Genomic DNA, 15,718 nt, shown 5'->3' with positions numbered 1-15,718 from the left:
ACACAATATTCTATTCACAAACAAACAAAACACACACACATGAACACAAACTTACAACTAGAATATTAAACTAAATAAAAATACATAATAATCGGAAATAATAGAATGTTTTTTTTAATATATGTTATGTAAAACAAATGAACCACGTGAAATAAATCATGCATGTACTTTCTTATATTAACAATGAAGGAAAAATAATATTTACATTTTTTTTTATTTCGTATATCAATCTGTCTTACGTTACCGATACTAATTTATAAAAAAAATCAGAAATGTTCAAACATGTTTAATTGCACGTGGTACTTTAAAAAAAATAAAGTTTTAAGATTCCAATCTGTTTGACGCTCATTAAAAACATTCGTGTTACAGAATTTTTCAAAGTATTGATACCTGTTAACATCCAATCAGAAGCCGGAAAATAAGTAAGTGCTCTAGTTTCTTCATCTTCAAACATAATCTTATTTAAAAGTCTAAATATTCCACTTTAGTGTCAAATATAATACATTCCAAAATGGTTAAAAACTTTAGCTTCGAATACATGGAACGGCTCGTCAAATAAACCTCCTTATAATGTCATAATATATCCAAAATGGTTATAGAAAACGAAAAGAATGCATCCAAATATCTTTCTCTGTTGTGGGACATTTTGCCTAAATATATCCTTACAAGTAAAAGACGTTCTCGTCTCTACAATTGATTTTCAAATACTGATATAAGGTGAGAAATATTCATGAATTTATTCTGAGACGATTCGCATATCAGATTACCAAAATAAGACGTTAAAATTCAGCAGACATCTATTAAGGAGGTTTTGAGCGCCGCAAGTCCATTCCAATTTTCGGCTTTGGACAATATGAATTACCGTCTTCATGAATAATATGAATGTAAGATGAGCCCGTAACTCCCCAGAAATAGCTTAAAGGAATATAATCGACGGATTTAAAAATGACCAGAATGCACATTACCCTATTGTCGAGGAAGAAAATTAAATCTGAATTTTCATGAAGTCCCTAACTCGTTGCATATTTGCCTTGAATACTAAATAACTTCCGTGAAAATTCAGATCGATACAACAAACGTTTATCTGATAGGATTTTCGTTTTTATTGTTTACCCCTGTTGTGCATAAAAATAGTTTACCACTTACTGAATAAATCTCCATAAATTCAAGAAGGGATATTTTGCTTCATATGTCCATTCATAATTTCGTTATTTACCAAAAACCACGTGGTTATTTGATTGTGCCATCAGTCAACAACATTCAATATATTTTTTTCACTACATTTAGAAAACAACTTCTGATATGAAAAAAATAATAAGGTTTCAAAATTATCAAAGAAAAACTGGTTGTATGGAAAGCTCTTGTTTACAGTAGAAGTAGCTATTTAAAATGGAAACTGAAGGAAAGGCAAACCAACATGGTAGAATTAACAAATACTATATCTAAATACTTAGAATATTAATAAACCGAATAATTCAGTCGTTAAATGATTGATAGATGGTAGTTTGCTTAACGCCTTGTGGCAAATATTTCAGGAACATAGGGAAGAGTACAACCATATTGATTCAATAAATCACCGAAAAGCAGTATTTGACACACAAACAGATCAATTATAACTTAAAATCAGAGTATTTTTATGGTCATTTTTTTGTGTAGAGTTTTCTGGATTTTTTCCCCAATTCCACGAATCCTTAACTGTAGAACGGAAAGTGGGTCTGAATATCTTTTTCAAGTTGAGCAATTTCAGATAATTTTAAAAGGGGTTTCTAGTACTAATATATAAACATCATAATCACAGATATCAGGGGAAGATTAACAATACTACACAAAATAGTTAAGAACAAATTGGTCATCATCATTATGTAGAACAAAGGTTCAAAGAAAAACCACGAAGAAATGAAACAACATGAAATTATCAAATATTCTGAAACAATGATATGAAGGAATGAATTTCCCATATTATGTATGCTCTGATTTTTTTTGGAAAGGGCATATATGAATATTTTGCTAAATATAAGAATATTTATCTGTTATAATCGATATCTTTTCAAGTTTTATGCGTTTTTGTTCGCTAAAAATGCGGACTAAACAAAGAAAATTCGATATGAATTACTTTTAATTTGCAGTGTATGTATAATATATATTTCTTATTGCAAAAACCTAAAAACTTGCGTATAACCAAGTCTAGATTTTGTATATCGAATTGTTAAATCTTTAGTGACGTATGGTTTTAGCAAGGGCTAAAGACAGCTTATGTTTGATAATTAGACATTGCATTGTTTACATATTTGGAATATATATCTATTTTTGTTTTTTGAGAACTGAACTACTGGTAATGCTTTCCAAATACATTGGCAAATTATCTCCCCCTTTTTATGGATCTACCTAATCAAACGACCAAATTCTTTACTTCCTCCATTCATAACACTAGTAATGGATGGTAAAAACATGTTCCAGCTTCTAAAAGGTCAGCCAGGTTAGCGTGTGAAGTTCGATTTGCCGTATGAGATTGATTTCCTAGAATTATCAATAAGACCATTGGGAAATAAGATATCATTGGCCGTCAAATACCATTAGTTGAACAATAATCAGGCATAGTTCTCAATCGTATAAAATGTGTCCAGTTTGTCAAAATCATTAGTCAATAAGGTTCGAATAACTTCCAGATAAAAAACTTGATTCATGTCTTCCATCTCGTGTGAATTCCCCAACATAACAGCACACTGGCAAACACTAAACGTTAGCATTTTAGTAACAGAAAAACAAACACACAAAAACCCATTCTTGCTTGGTTGTCTTTAATCCGTACCACTGTTTTTACAATGATAAAATGTATAAGTAGGAGAGCGCTTTAATGTTAGTGGTGTGGTGCTAGTAGGAGTATACAATTACATGTGTTTATCTTGGTGAAAGTTCCCCCTCAATTTTTGCACACATATCAACATTTTTTTATCCATGCATGAAATGTCTTATTATTTTTTAGTTTCTCTTTTAATGTTTGATTTCTTTGTTGTTTCTAGTAATGTCGAGAAATAAAAAAGGGGGAATCTGATAGCGTTTGTCACAGAAGGAACAACTGTCAGAGAAACATGATGCATGTAGTCACAGAATGGAGAGATAACAGAACGAATCATCCACAGGAGAAATCTGATGCATGTTGTAAAACCATCCCAACTTATACTGATGAATTATGATGCCTGTTGTCAGGTGAGGAACATATCACTGTGAAATCTGATCCCTGTTGTCAGAGGAGTTTTCTCTTATTTTTGAGATATTGAGATCAGACGTGGCACGGTACTTGTCTATCCCAAATTCATGTATTTGGTTTTCATGTTATATTTGTTATTCTCGTGGTGTTTTGTCTGATGCTTAGTCCGTTTCTGTGTGTGTTACGTTTCGGTGTTATGTCGTTGTTCTCCTCTTATATTTAATGCGTTTCCCTCGGTTTTAGTTTGTTACCCCGATTTTGTTTTTTGTCCCTGGATTTATGAGTTTTGAACAGCGGTATACTACTGTTGCCTTTATATAATACTGAGAAAATGATGCATGATGCCTGTTGTTAGAGGAGGAACAGATACCGATGAACTATGATGCCAGTTGTCAGAAGAGGAACATATCACTGTGAAATCTGATGTCTGTCATCAGAAGAGGAACATGAAACTATGAAATATGATGCCTGTCGTCAGAGGAGTAACATATCACTGTGAAATATGATGCCTGTCATCAGAGGAGGAACATATCACTGTGAAAGCTGATGCGTTGTCAGAGAAGGAACATATCACTGTGAAAATGATGCATGATGCCTGTTGTTAGAGGAAGAACATATCACTGTGAAATATGATGCATGATGCCTGTTGTTAGAGGAAGAACATATCACTGTGAAATATGATGCATGATGCCTGTTGTTAGAGGAAGAACATATCACTGTGAAATATGATGTCTGTCATCAGAGGAGGAACATTTCACTGTGAAATCTGATGCCTGTTGTCAAAAAAGGAACAGATACCGGTGATTTTGATGCCTGTTGTCAAAGGATGAACAAATTACTGTGAAACATGAGGCCTGTTGTTGTAGTTAGAGGAGAAACATATTACTGTGAAATATGATGCCTGTTGTCACAGACGACGGATCTGATCACGGTGAAGTAGGATATGTGTTAATACATTGTCACAAAAGGAACATACACCGGTGAAATCTGATGTGTGTTGTCACAGAAGGAAAAGACGATAACGGTGAAATCTGATGTTTATTGGCAGAGAAATAAAATATTACAAAGAAATATGTTGTAACAGAATAACAGACCAGGTTGAAATCTGATCCCTGTTTTCACAGAAGTAACAAATCACGATAAAATAGGATGCAAAGTGTCTTAGAACTAACAGATCACGATGAACCATTATGTGTGTTTGCGCAGAAGTAACAGAACACGATAACTGTTGCCAAAGAAATTAAAAGATCACGGTAAAATCTATTGCATTTGTTACAGCAGAAAAAAAGATATCGATGAAACCTGATACTTGTTGGCACAGAGCTAAAAGATCCGAGGAAACCTGAAGTCTGTTGTAACAGAAATAGCAGATCACGGTAAAATCGGATGCTTGTTGCACAGAAGGAACATTAAATGAGAACAGTTATTATAGTGAAATTACAAATGTATGCATTTAACACAATACTGTAAATGTACTCATTTAGATTTTAGAATCAAATTATATAAAATAAATCATTCAGATCAACCATTTATTTATGAGATATAAAATTTACCATCGGCTTTGCTAAATTGTTTTAACTATTTTAATTGAGTCAATGACTTAATCATTAATATGAGCTTAAATATTTTATTCAACAGGGAAGTATTAAATAATATTTTCATAATTTAAACTATGAAATCTGAAAAATATTCTAAATAAATTAATTATGCAGTATATGGTATTTTATAACAGATGTAAACAACAGCTCTCCAACAGTATGTGCATGTGCATGTATTGAATGAATGGATGAATTTTGAATGAATGCGATATCCAACATAAAAAAAATATATATATAAACATTTGATAAAAAAATACAAAATATTTAAAATTTCTTACAGTGAAATGTAAGAGAGATATATCATCAAGGAAATAATTCTATAAAAAAGTTATTAAACTGGAGAACATCCACTATATATCTTTAGATGCATTAGTGTATCATGATATTTTATGAGAAGACCAACATGACTGAATTCATGCACGTGAAATATATGTATATGTATATATGTATAGTATAATTATTTCCATATCATGTATATGATGAAGTCACATTGTAAAGATCATTATGTGTTCAGATAATGGTTATTTTCTGTGTACCAACTCTTTCTTTTTATTGTGTTTGCTGCGTTGACGTGTTTATCCAAAGAAATATTAAATAATATCTGTATATGGGTGACAACTGTTCGTATATTCCAATGTAGCAGACATATGTTAGATGATTTTTCGAGATAAATTCAAAGAGACAGGCGTTTCGGTTTAAAATCACATTACTCCCTAAAGATTCTACCCTTTCACTGAAAAAATCAATGTTGGAGACTGTATTTGTCACACTTGAAACAAAGAATACCACACGTACCCATAGATCATTTTCATAATCATATTTTACGGTAAAAAAAAAATAATCAAATTTTCCGATTTAAAACTTTCCATTTTTATATAGCAACATTCCTAAAGTTCTTGTGTATGGACAGTTGCTACATTATACTTATATTCAGGAGCTCGAGTTTCTAGTCATGATTAACTTTAAAGATTGTTGTTATTCATAAAAAAGATACTATACAAATGTATGGTTAAGTTGGAAGATTCTGTTCGAAAGTTTTACGAAAGCTAATGATGAATATTAGTTGATTGGCAAGGAATATCTCTGTAGAAGGTTAAATTTTATATAAAGTATATTGTTTCAGACGTCATCTAATGGGACAATGAAGTGTTCGGTGTTACTTTTTTTTTTCTCTTTCAGTTATACTGTTCAAGATTTACACTGATTTTGTGAACAAACCACACTGATAATTTTATATTAATATCTTTTTATTTATTTGTTTATCTATTGATTTAGTAAGCATAAAAATCAAAATGATTAAAACAATCAAATTTAACTCTCACATTTTCATTTGAATAACAAAAATAAGACATTTTAAACAATGGCAAATAAGAATTTTTGACCAATAAAAATCTAGAATTAAAAATATATTAAAGTTTCAGATTTTAAAACTGCGATGACTGGTAATCTTAAATAGTTATTAAAAGTAGATGTATAAAAACAATCAATGATACAAAAAGTGTAATTGTACATTTAAAAGATATCCAGAATTTATAAGATTCCCGAAAATATTTGCAATTAAAATAATTTGTTTAAAAAATGAAATACACATTGACAATAAAAAAATCATCAAATAATTGTTATGGAATCTTTGATAATTCCAAATAATAAAGGCAACAGTAGTATACCGATTTTCAAAACTCATAAATCGATAGAAAAAACAAATCCGGGTCACAAATCAAAACCGAGATATCACATATTCACACGTTAATATGTATTAATTTTGTAGTGCATGCTTTGTATTAAAAACCTTAACCAAACTTAGGAGTTGTCCTGATGCATTTTTGAAATAAATATGTGGACACTATTTCTTCGGTAATATTATCCTTAAATCAGCATGAAGCGTTGCATTCCATATAGAATGGAAATTGTGCATAAAAATGCATCAATGAGTTTTCCGGACTGAAAAAATATTATACTTTAGGAATTATCAATATAAATGACATTTTGTTTATAAAATTTAAATTGCGCCTTGCTTGCTTTTTTTATTTATTCAGCACAAATGTTTTCTCCACATGACATTTTTCTCTCCTTTGTATAAAAAAAGACAAATGTTTGCTGATTCTTTCAATAACTACAGGAGCGTTTTTATCCAAAAAAAATTTTCATTGCAATATATAAATATATAAATATTAATATACATGTATTTTATATTTTTATATGTTATAACCATTTTATAAGTATATAAAATTGAGGTTAAAATTTATCAGGATTTATACTATTCGTTAAGATGTCTAAAATATAGACGGATTTTATATAAATATTAAACCGAATAAAACCACCAGCAATTTATTTAACAAATTAACCACATATGTTATTCAACGAGATAAGATATGAGTTATTGTTGTTAATTCGCGTTCTCTCCCCTTTATCACAGTTTTAATGATATAATTCAAAATTATCAAGCATCATTGTTAATACTTTGTTATTCAAATTAAACAAAAAACAAAAGATAATGTGTATAAATATACAATAATGTCACTTTATTCACAGTTGTGCATCATAATCGATTAATTATATCATGCAAGGCGATAGAAATTTAGACAACTGTGCATTAAAATATATCATTGACACGGGAAATAGAATTAAACAATATCAATAAATTAATATGATGCTAATCAATTTTTATACTTTTTCCAGATACCATGTATGCATGCATGGAGCTGGGTTTTACAATTCTTTTAAAAAATCAATGAAAGTAACAATTACTGATATCCGCCCCTCATTTTTGTTGTCATACTTTATACCAGCTGACATAAATCATCACCACGTGTAATCAGTTTGACCCATAACTATTGTCTGTTTTATTTTAGAAATAAATCGAAATTATTTGATCAATAATCCAGAAAATGTCTAAGGAATCGGCACGCAACCATGTATCTTAATCCTGCAGATCTGGACAGACAAAGTCGGCATAACTTGTGAAAATCCCCTATCCTCTTTCCCTTAGGACCTACAATTTACGCCTTAATGTGTTATAATTTAATATCCTCATCTAAATGATTCGAACCGTTATGCCAGTGGCACCAAGAGTTGTAATTTGTTGTTAATTGAGCCATTTGGTAGCTTATACATTACATGAATGATAAAATTGAATGTTTCATTTTCTCAGTGTGGTGCCTTAAGTATTGATTCAACCATTTGCTTGAAAAGTTGAAATTAATTGTAAAATTAGCTTCTATTATATGTTGAGCTTAGCGCAGAATCAAGCCTCTGTGAGTAAACAAGTGTTCAGGTGTTTGTGGGAAATTGTTAAAGCTTAATATATCATTTCCAATGAGTAAACATAAAAACAAATATATTTTACAATAATGATTATAAAATAATTGTATTGATAATAATGAAAGTGATGAAAATAAAATAAAAAATACAAAAACAAATAAATTACAATGTGTTCTGTCACTACTATTAATTTGGAATATATAAATTTTGCAATTGAAAAAAAAATGCATTCATTTCAAAGTACAATTTTCTTATTGGTAATTTACAGAAAATATTAATACACACCCCTTAATAATATTTTCAATATAATTTTCTATAACTGCACACGATGATACGAATACATCATGTATAACAAGTATAATCTGTTATTCTATAAAAACTGCCTACAACACAGCTATCGTCTGATATGGGTTTTTCAAAATCTTTGTCAAAATTATAAATTTAAATTAATCCGCATGATGGTAATTTTCTTGACATTAAATCGTGGTGTAAATCAATATATAATTGAATAATTGAGTACTTTTTTATTCGAAATTATATTATTTGAATATTTACAGTAATTTGTTTTATGTAAAATGTATTTTTTTTAATATCGATTCGTTATAAAATACAGAGTGATTGTTAAAAATTAGATGGCATATACCATGACGGTACGAATACTATTTTGTTTCGCTTTGAATTTTGCAAATTATATTGCGATGTTATATTAGACGGAATGATATCAACTTTGTAATTAGTTACAAGCAAAGCAAACATTGTAATGATATCTAATTGGAAGAAGACATGAATTGTAAACTACTTTAACAAATTCTATCAATGTTAAACGTACAATTGCAGGCTTTGTAAATATTTAATTAAAATGTAAAATCAAAACTTGTATATATGGAATATTTAAGGGATATTTTTGTTAAGTTGTAAAAGGAAAGAGGACAATTTTGATAAATGCTTAACCATTTTTAGTTGTCTGGCAATATAATATTTAAGAGCATATTAGGTACTATATTCCATTTGATTTATATGTGTTTTATTTGTATATATTCTTTACAAGAATACATTATACAAGCACACTTTCATTTAAAATCCATAACTTATATTAGAGAAATTTAAAAAAGAACACATTAAAAATGTGCTGCCTTGGAAGAGCTACATGTGCATTATGGTTTTACCTTCACAAGGAAGCCTCAAAACTGAATATTTGAAAGGATGCGGAAGAAACGAAACAGTTGCGGATCAATATGAACAAAAGGGTCATATAATTATCGTCAAATGCATTTAAGATCGACTTTGCCTGAGGGAGCTGAAACCTCAACTGAAAAATTCTACATTATTAAGCAACTAAATAGTGTTTCACCCAAAACAAGTTCTGTTCTTATGATGAAAAGAAAATGAATATTGTAAAAATTAAATTATGTCTTATAATGCACCATCATTATTTTATTGTAGAAATAAAATATTCAAACTCGTCAAACAAATAACGATCGTTTAGAATATAAATAAAGTACAAGTTTCTTAAATATATAAATACATATTTCTTAAATACATTACTAACGAAATTCAAAAATATATATCACTACAATATATTCAATAATCCTAGCATAAAAATCATCGCATATAAATAATGGCTGAATCGGAATAGAATGAGACGATTATAGGGTTAACAGAAAGGTTAACATAACTTTGGTAAATAAATTATTAAATACATCGATTATTTTTATAGAATTTGACTGTTTCTCTGGTATCTTTCGTCCCTCTTTTATAGGGTTAACATAAAGGTTAACATAGCTTTGGTAAATAAATTATTAAATACATTGGTTATTTTGATAGATTAATTACATTTGTTAATGACAGAGTGAGCTCCTACCTTTGAAACAGCAAGAAATCCCATAAATACATTGTAATCTTACAGTAACACAATACTAGTTCTTTTGTAATAAAGTCATAAACGAAGTCAAGTTGTTACTTTCAGAACACTTCAACTTTATTTAATTTGAATGAAATTACCATATATCACAAAAATTATACATGAATGAAATATTAATTATTCGTAAAATTGTTGTTATAGTTCAAACGATTTTCCTGCTTTAATTTTGATCGTATATTCAAATTTTATTCATATTGGTCCGATTATCTGTTTCCCGTCATTAGATTCTTTCAACTTAAAAGTGTAAATCAAACAACTATGGAAGAGTATATTGTACAGTTTGTAACATTAAATAAGTATTTAGTTAAATATTATTATTTATTATTAATTTAAAAATCGTAAAGACATTTTTTTCTTAACCTTGAAAATATTAATAGTTTTACAAAATATGAAAGTAGTTTTCATAATTTCATCCGAAGTAGGGATTTGTTACATTTTAGGAAGCAAAACATTAAATACTTTGTATCAAATTGAACCGAAATTCAATTGATACCTGTTGAAAACATCAACCATTGCGAATAGAATGTCCATTTGCTAATGACCTTAACCTCTGCATAGGTTTGGAAATGACAATAAAACAAATTTATCATCTCATAAAATAAAGAATTTTCGATGCTAGTAGAGAATCTATATTAATGGCTGGCACACACGTTTCAAAGGCTAAACACTTCAATGAAACACAATTATTGTAACGACAATTTAAAACTCAACCCTGCAGACAGTTTATTTGAAGGTCAGTGTATAAGCAATATGAAAGGTCAAAAATGTTTGGTACAACTACAGCATGTTTACCAAAAAAGAAAATAAAAATACTTCAAGACATGTGTCTCTTGAATATTTATATCGGTCTTTTTTTTAAGGGGGGGGCATTTTTTCTACCTTTTTTCATCATAATATCAAACAAAAAACTTAGCAGAAAGAGCCGGGGATATCAAACAGTGAACGACCACAACAACTGCTCAAAGAATGTTGAACAATAGTCAAATTTTCAAATAAATTTATATATGTGATACATATATAAAACCGTAAAGCAAAAATGCATACAAAAACATGACAAAACTAATAAATATATTTAACCATTACTCATTGATTTTATTTTCTTTTAAGAAATATATATATACTAAATTGACTTAAACTTAAAAAAGAAAAAATAGCAATATATATATATTTTAACAAAACGCATAGAGGAAAGATTGAATTTAAAAAAAAAATGTTTTTTTAAATGTTCGACAATTTAAAAAAAAACTCTTAATTGTAAGATGTTATTCCATAATCGTATTAAATGTTCCTTTATTGTCTTCTAGATAGAATAATGCATATCAAGACCTGTAAAATGTATAAAAGGCGTTTCAAATTTAATAGTATATAGAAAATAAAGAACTAATTATCTTTCTAGACAATAAGAAGCTAATAAATTTTTGTCAATATAAGTTCTTCACAAACGTGATTCGTAGACTAGTTTAATTTTGTTTCTATGATGTTTGTCCTAGTTGCAAAGATTTTTTAATGACGATTGATTAGATTAGATAGACAAATTATCAAAATTAAAAAATAGAAAATAGCAAATAGGAAAATATTTGACAATCATAAAAAGGAAAAAAAATCTCAAAGAATAAATACAAACATGTGAGGTTCATCACCCGATTATACTTTTAAAAGATCGGAACACAATACAATTTGTCGATCATTAAAAGCAGGATTCATTACATACTCAAATATGCACATGTCTATGTGCTGATTGTGGATTTTTCCTGTTGCAGTTCAACCCATATGTGTTTTGATTATGTTTACTCAATAATAAAATATTACAATATAGAAAGAACAAACAACAAAAATAAACCCAGAAAAACCTCTCAAAGATCATAACAGACTGAGAATGTTGAGGAGCAGATCATCTTCTTAGATATAACTTATTTTCTACATTTGAAATGCCTGTACCAAGTCAGGAATATGAAAAGGAAAAAAATTCTCAAAGAATAAATACAAACATGTGAGGTTCATCACCCAATTATATTTTTAAAAGATCGGAACACAATACAATTTGGCGATCATTAAAAGCAGGATTCATTACATACTCAAATATGCACATGTCTATGTTTTTGATGTGTTTTGTCATTTGATTTTGCCATGTGATTATGGACTTTCCGATTAGATTTTCCTCTGAGTTCAGTATTTTGTGATTTTACTTTTTATCATTATCTTGCGTATGTTTCGATCTTAAACCGTAAGTAATAAACTCATCAATCAAAAGAGTGAGAAAAAAATATATTAACAAAACTACCGAACTCCAAGGACAATTCTGAACGGAAAATCCCTTTACAAATTGTAAAATCAAAAGCTCAAACACATCAAACGAATGAATTTGTCATAAGTCAATCATAACTAAACTTTTCCAGAAAGACAGTTAACGAAATGATAGAAGGATCAACTTTGAATGGACAAACACAAGTCCACCAAACACAACACAGAAAGATTTGAAAGAGCAAAGAAACCAAAGTAGGGAGTACCGGAAAGGAAAGCAGTTCATATTCCTTCAGTAAGGTCTGCAATTTGCAAACAATGTTGTTATTCATTTTCATTCATTCATTATTTAGCTCGAAAATTCAGTGATCTTTGATTAATAAAAATGAATTTCTAGGCAATAACTCCCTGCGTTTTGAGGTAAAACGTATTTTGATTTATTTACGTACACTTTAAAAAGAAACATGCTAGATAACCACGGCCCTCAAATATATTTGTCATTTAACTCCATATTTCAACAAACACGTTATACTCTAAAATATTAACATGATAATAGAAAAGAAACAGGACAAAGATATTTCAATCATCAAGATGCGAGTAAGTATTTATCAAAAGTTCTCCCTGGTTACAATCAATGGCACATTCAAGAATATTTGTTTACATTCGGAGTCAATATCAAAGATTGCCGCTTATGTGGACCCCGAATATTCTTTCTGATTTTACGGAATGGTATCAGATTTTAAAACATGGAAGAAAGACCCTTCAGTGATGCCAGGATAAAGAATAGCAAAACAAGCGATGTTCATAGTAGGAAAAGTAATAGCAAGTCTTCTTCTTTTTTTTATATTAACTGGAATAAAGACTTACCATTGACCCCCAATTATCCCAAATTACAACCAGAAAAGGAACAACTGCAGATACTATCCAAAGAAAATCAAAACAAAGACATTTATTAAATATGGGCTGTTATATGTAATTACAAGTAGTTGTAGTTAGTTGTTATAAATGAAGGCATAGGTCTGGTCTGTCTTCCTTAAAGCCAGAAATTTCACAACTGCAGACACAAACAATACAATGAACAACAAAACAATAAAAGTAATCATCGGTGATACCATAATGTTCTCATAAGATAAAGCTATTTTCAGGGATGTTCTTTACATCTCATGTTACAAACACATATTTCCATTTACCAAGAATCATATTTAACAAAAATGCTATGTCAGCCTCAACCAATGTGAACTTAACTATGTAAACAACATAAATTTTTTTTTATTATTACTAGTTAGGTTTATTTTCGAAGAAAACATATATTTTACAAATCCCTTTGTATATGAAAGTCATTATACAAGACAAAACTTGCATACATTAGTAGTGTACAAGATGGTTTATGTATTATTCCACCCGTTAAAATATGATAAATAAATTACATTAAGTTTACATGTGTTTCCTTGTCATTTACTGCTATTAATGGTAATTGTTATCAATTCTGGCCATCAGTTATGGTTTTTAATGTTAACGATATCCAAACTGTGGTGTTTTATTTCTAGTCTCCCTCTTAGTATAATTTATTACTTTACGTGAAAAAGATATTTTTCTGTATAATGGTATCATATTTCAATACTGCTCAGTTCTAATTATCGTTCAATATCGCTATTCAATGAAAGCTATTAGGAATCAAGAACGGCAAATTAATCACCTAAAAACCGAGATAAATCACAGATTCAAATGATTGGCCTACACAAAATGGCTACCAGAGCGACTCTAAACGTAGTCACTTCACAATTAAAATTAATTGAATGTTTAGTTGAAAGAAAAACAAACAAAGATTTACTAACTTGATAAGGCTTGTTTCTTGTTTTTGTAGGTAACGTCTTGCTTCCGAATAGTACACCATTCGGAATCCTTAAACGGATGAAGTGAATGACGATAAAGGACCAATGTCAGACTAAGTGATTGATGACAATATGATTTGATTAATTCAACGAAAAGTGTGTTTCTTGTAGAACGTTGAACATTTGTTGACTTTTTGCTGTTAAAATCAGCATACCTCGCTGTTAACTGAGCAGGTGTGAGATTTTATTTTTGTGAAGTATTTTTCACATTTGACCTTATTCCGTTTACCAGTAAACTGGCTAAAGTGATTTCGATAACTTTTTTCTTCTGCTCGTGATGTTTAACGATAATTTAATGATTGAATTAAATGAGGCAGTTTTGAAACATGTGAGAAAGATAGATGACTTTATTATTGCTAATCAATAGGATTTTAGTGAGTTTTAAATGATAATATTAAACCAAATGATTGCAGAAAGAACACGTTCAATGGATGAAACCTATCTGTCTCAAATATGAATTTATATATATTTGATACCAATATCTAGGTTTTATTCCCAAACAAGTTTCGTACATTGTGGGATGAAACCTCATATTTTGATTCTGTTTTTGTTGTCCACAAGTCCTTTTCTGTGAGATTTGTATGCAAATATCGTCGAAATGACATTTAAGAATATGTTCAAAACATCCTAAATCTGTCAAAAAATAAAATAGGAGAACTATTCTTCATACCAAAATTTTTCATTGACAGGTCTATTTTGGTGTGATGCGATTTACGTTTGTAAAAATCCTGCATTTTGGTAATAATACTGATAACGTGAACACTATAGCAGCAAACCTATAAATTTTAGTCGGGGACAGGGGAAGTATTTGTTAACTAAAAAGTTGCATCTATATATGTACAATAACTAAAAAAAAAACGATCTCAAATTAAAATTCAAAACGGAAAATAAAAAAACTTAAACACATCAAAGGAATGGAAAACGATTGTCATATTCTGACTTGGTACCGGCATTTCATTAGAAAAAGGTAATTACTTATAAATTACAAGCGTCATATTTAAATCGGTACTTGTGCTTTCTTGTGATGGATTATACATTCACCACTTTTACAAAGTAACATACTTTAATATATTTGAAAATGCCTTAAGTTATCGCAGTAGAAGAACAACACTCTTTTTTATTTTCAACCATAAGACCTGACAGATATGAGATTCATTATCGAAAGCAGTTTTTTACATATTTATAATTGTACACAAACAAATAGAGTTTACTTTAAAAATATCAAAATCAGGACAGTAACAAGTGCAAAATGTCAATAAAATCCATTCATGTAAAAATTTGGTAAAGGTTTGAAACAAAGGCATCATATATAAATAATGTAAATATAATCCTTCAAACAAAACCCAAAACTAAACAATAAAATTCATCAATCTTTCCAGACAAAAATACTTCAACAACAGAAACACAAATTATTAGCAAGGACAAAAACAATCAAATATTATGAAATAACAAAACATGCAACCAAAAACAATAACAAATAAGAGAAATATACAAAAAGCCATATCACTCCCATCCAATATAAACCAACAGACAACAGAACAAAAAGTAAAACCATACGGTCATTGGAGAAAAAAATATCATTATAGGTACAGCTCTC

General features: G+C 29.2%; 1 long non-coding RNA gene across 2 annotated transcripts in view; it reads right to left on the bottom strand.

Annotated features, from left to right (window-relative positions):
- Positions 1-15,718, bottom strand: part of LOC143048056 (uncharacterized) — a 78,437-nt gene that overhangs the window by 34,344 nt on the left and 28,375 nt on the right. The gene's annotated exons all lie outside the window — the stretch shown is intronic.

Source organism: Mytilus galloprovincialis, chromosome 10 (assembly GCF_965363235.1).
Source record: "Mytilus galloprovincialis chromosome 10, xbMytGall1.hap1.1, whole genome shotgun sequence".
Lineage (NCBI taxonomy): Eukaryota > Metazoa > Mollusca > Bivalvia > Mytilida > Mytilidae > Mytilus > Mytilus galloprovincialis.
This window is presented reverse-complemented; position numbering and strand designations above follow the sequence as displayed.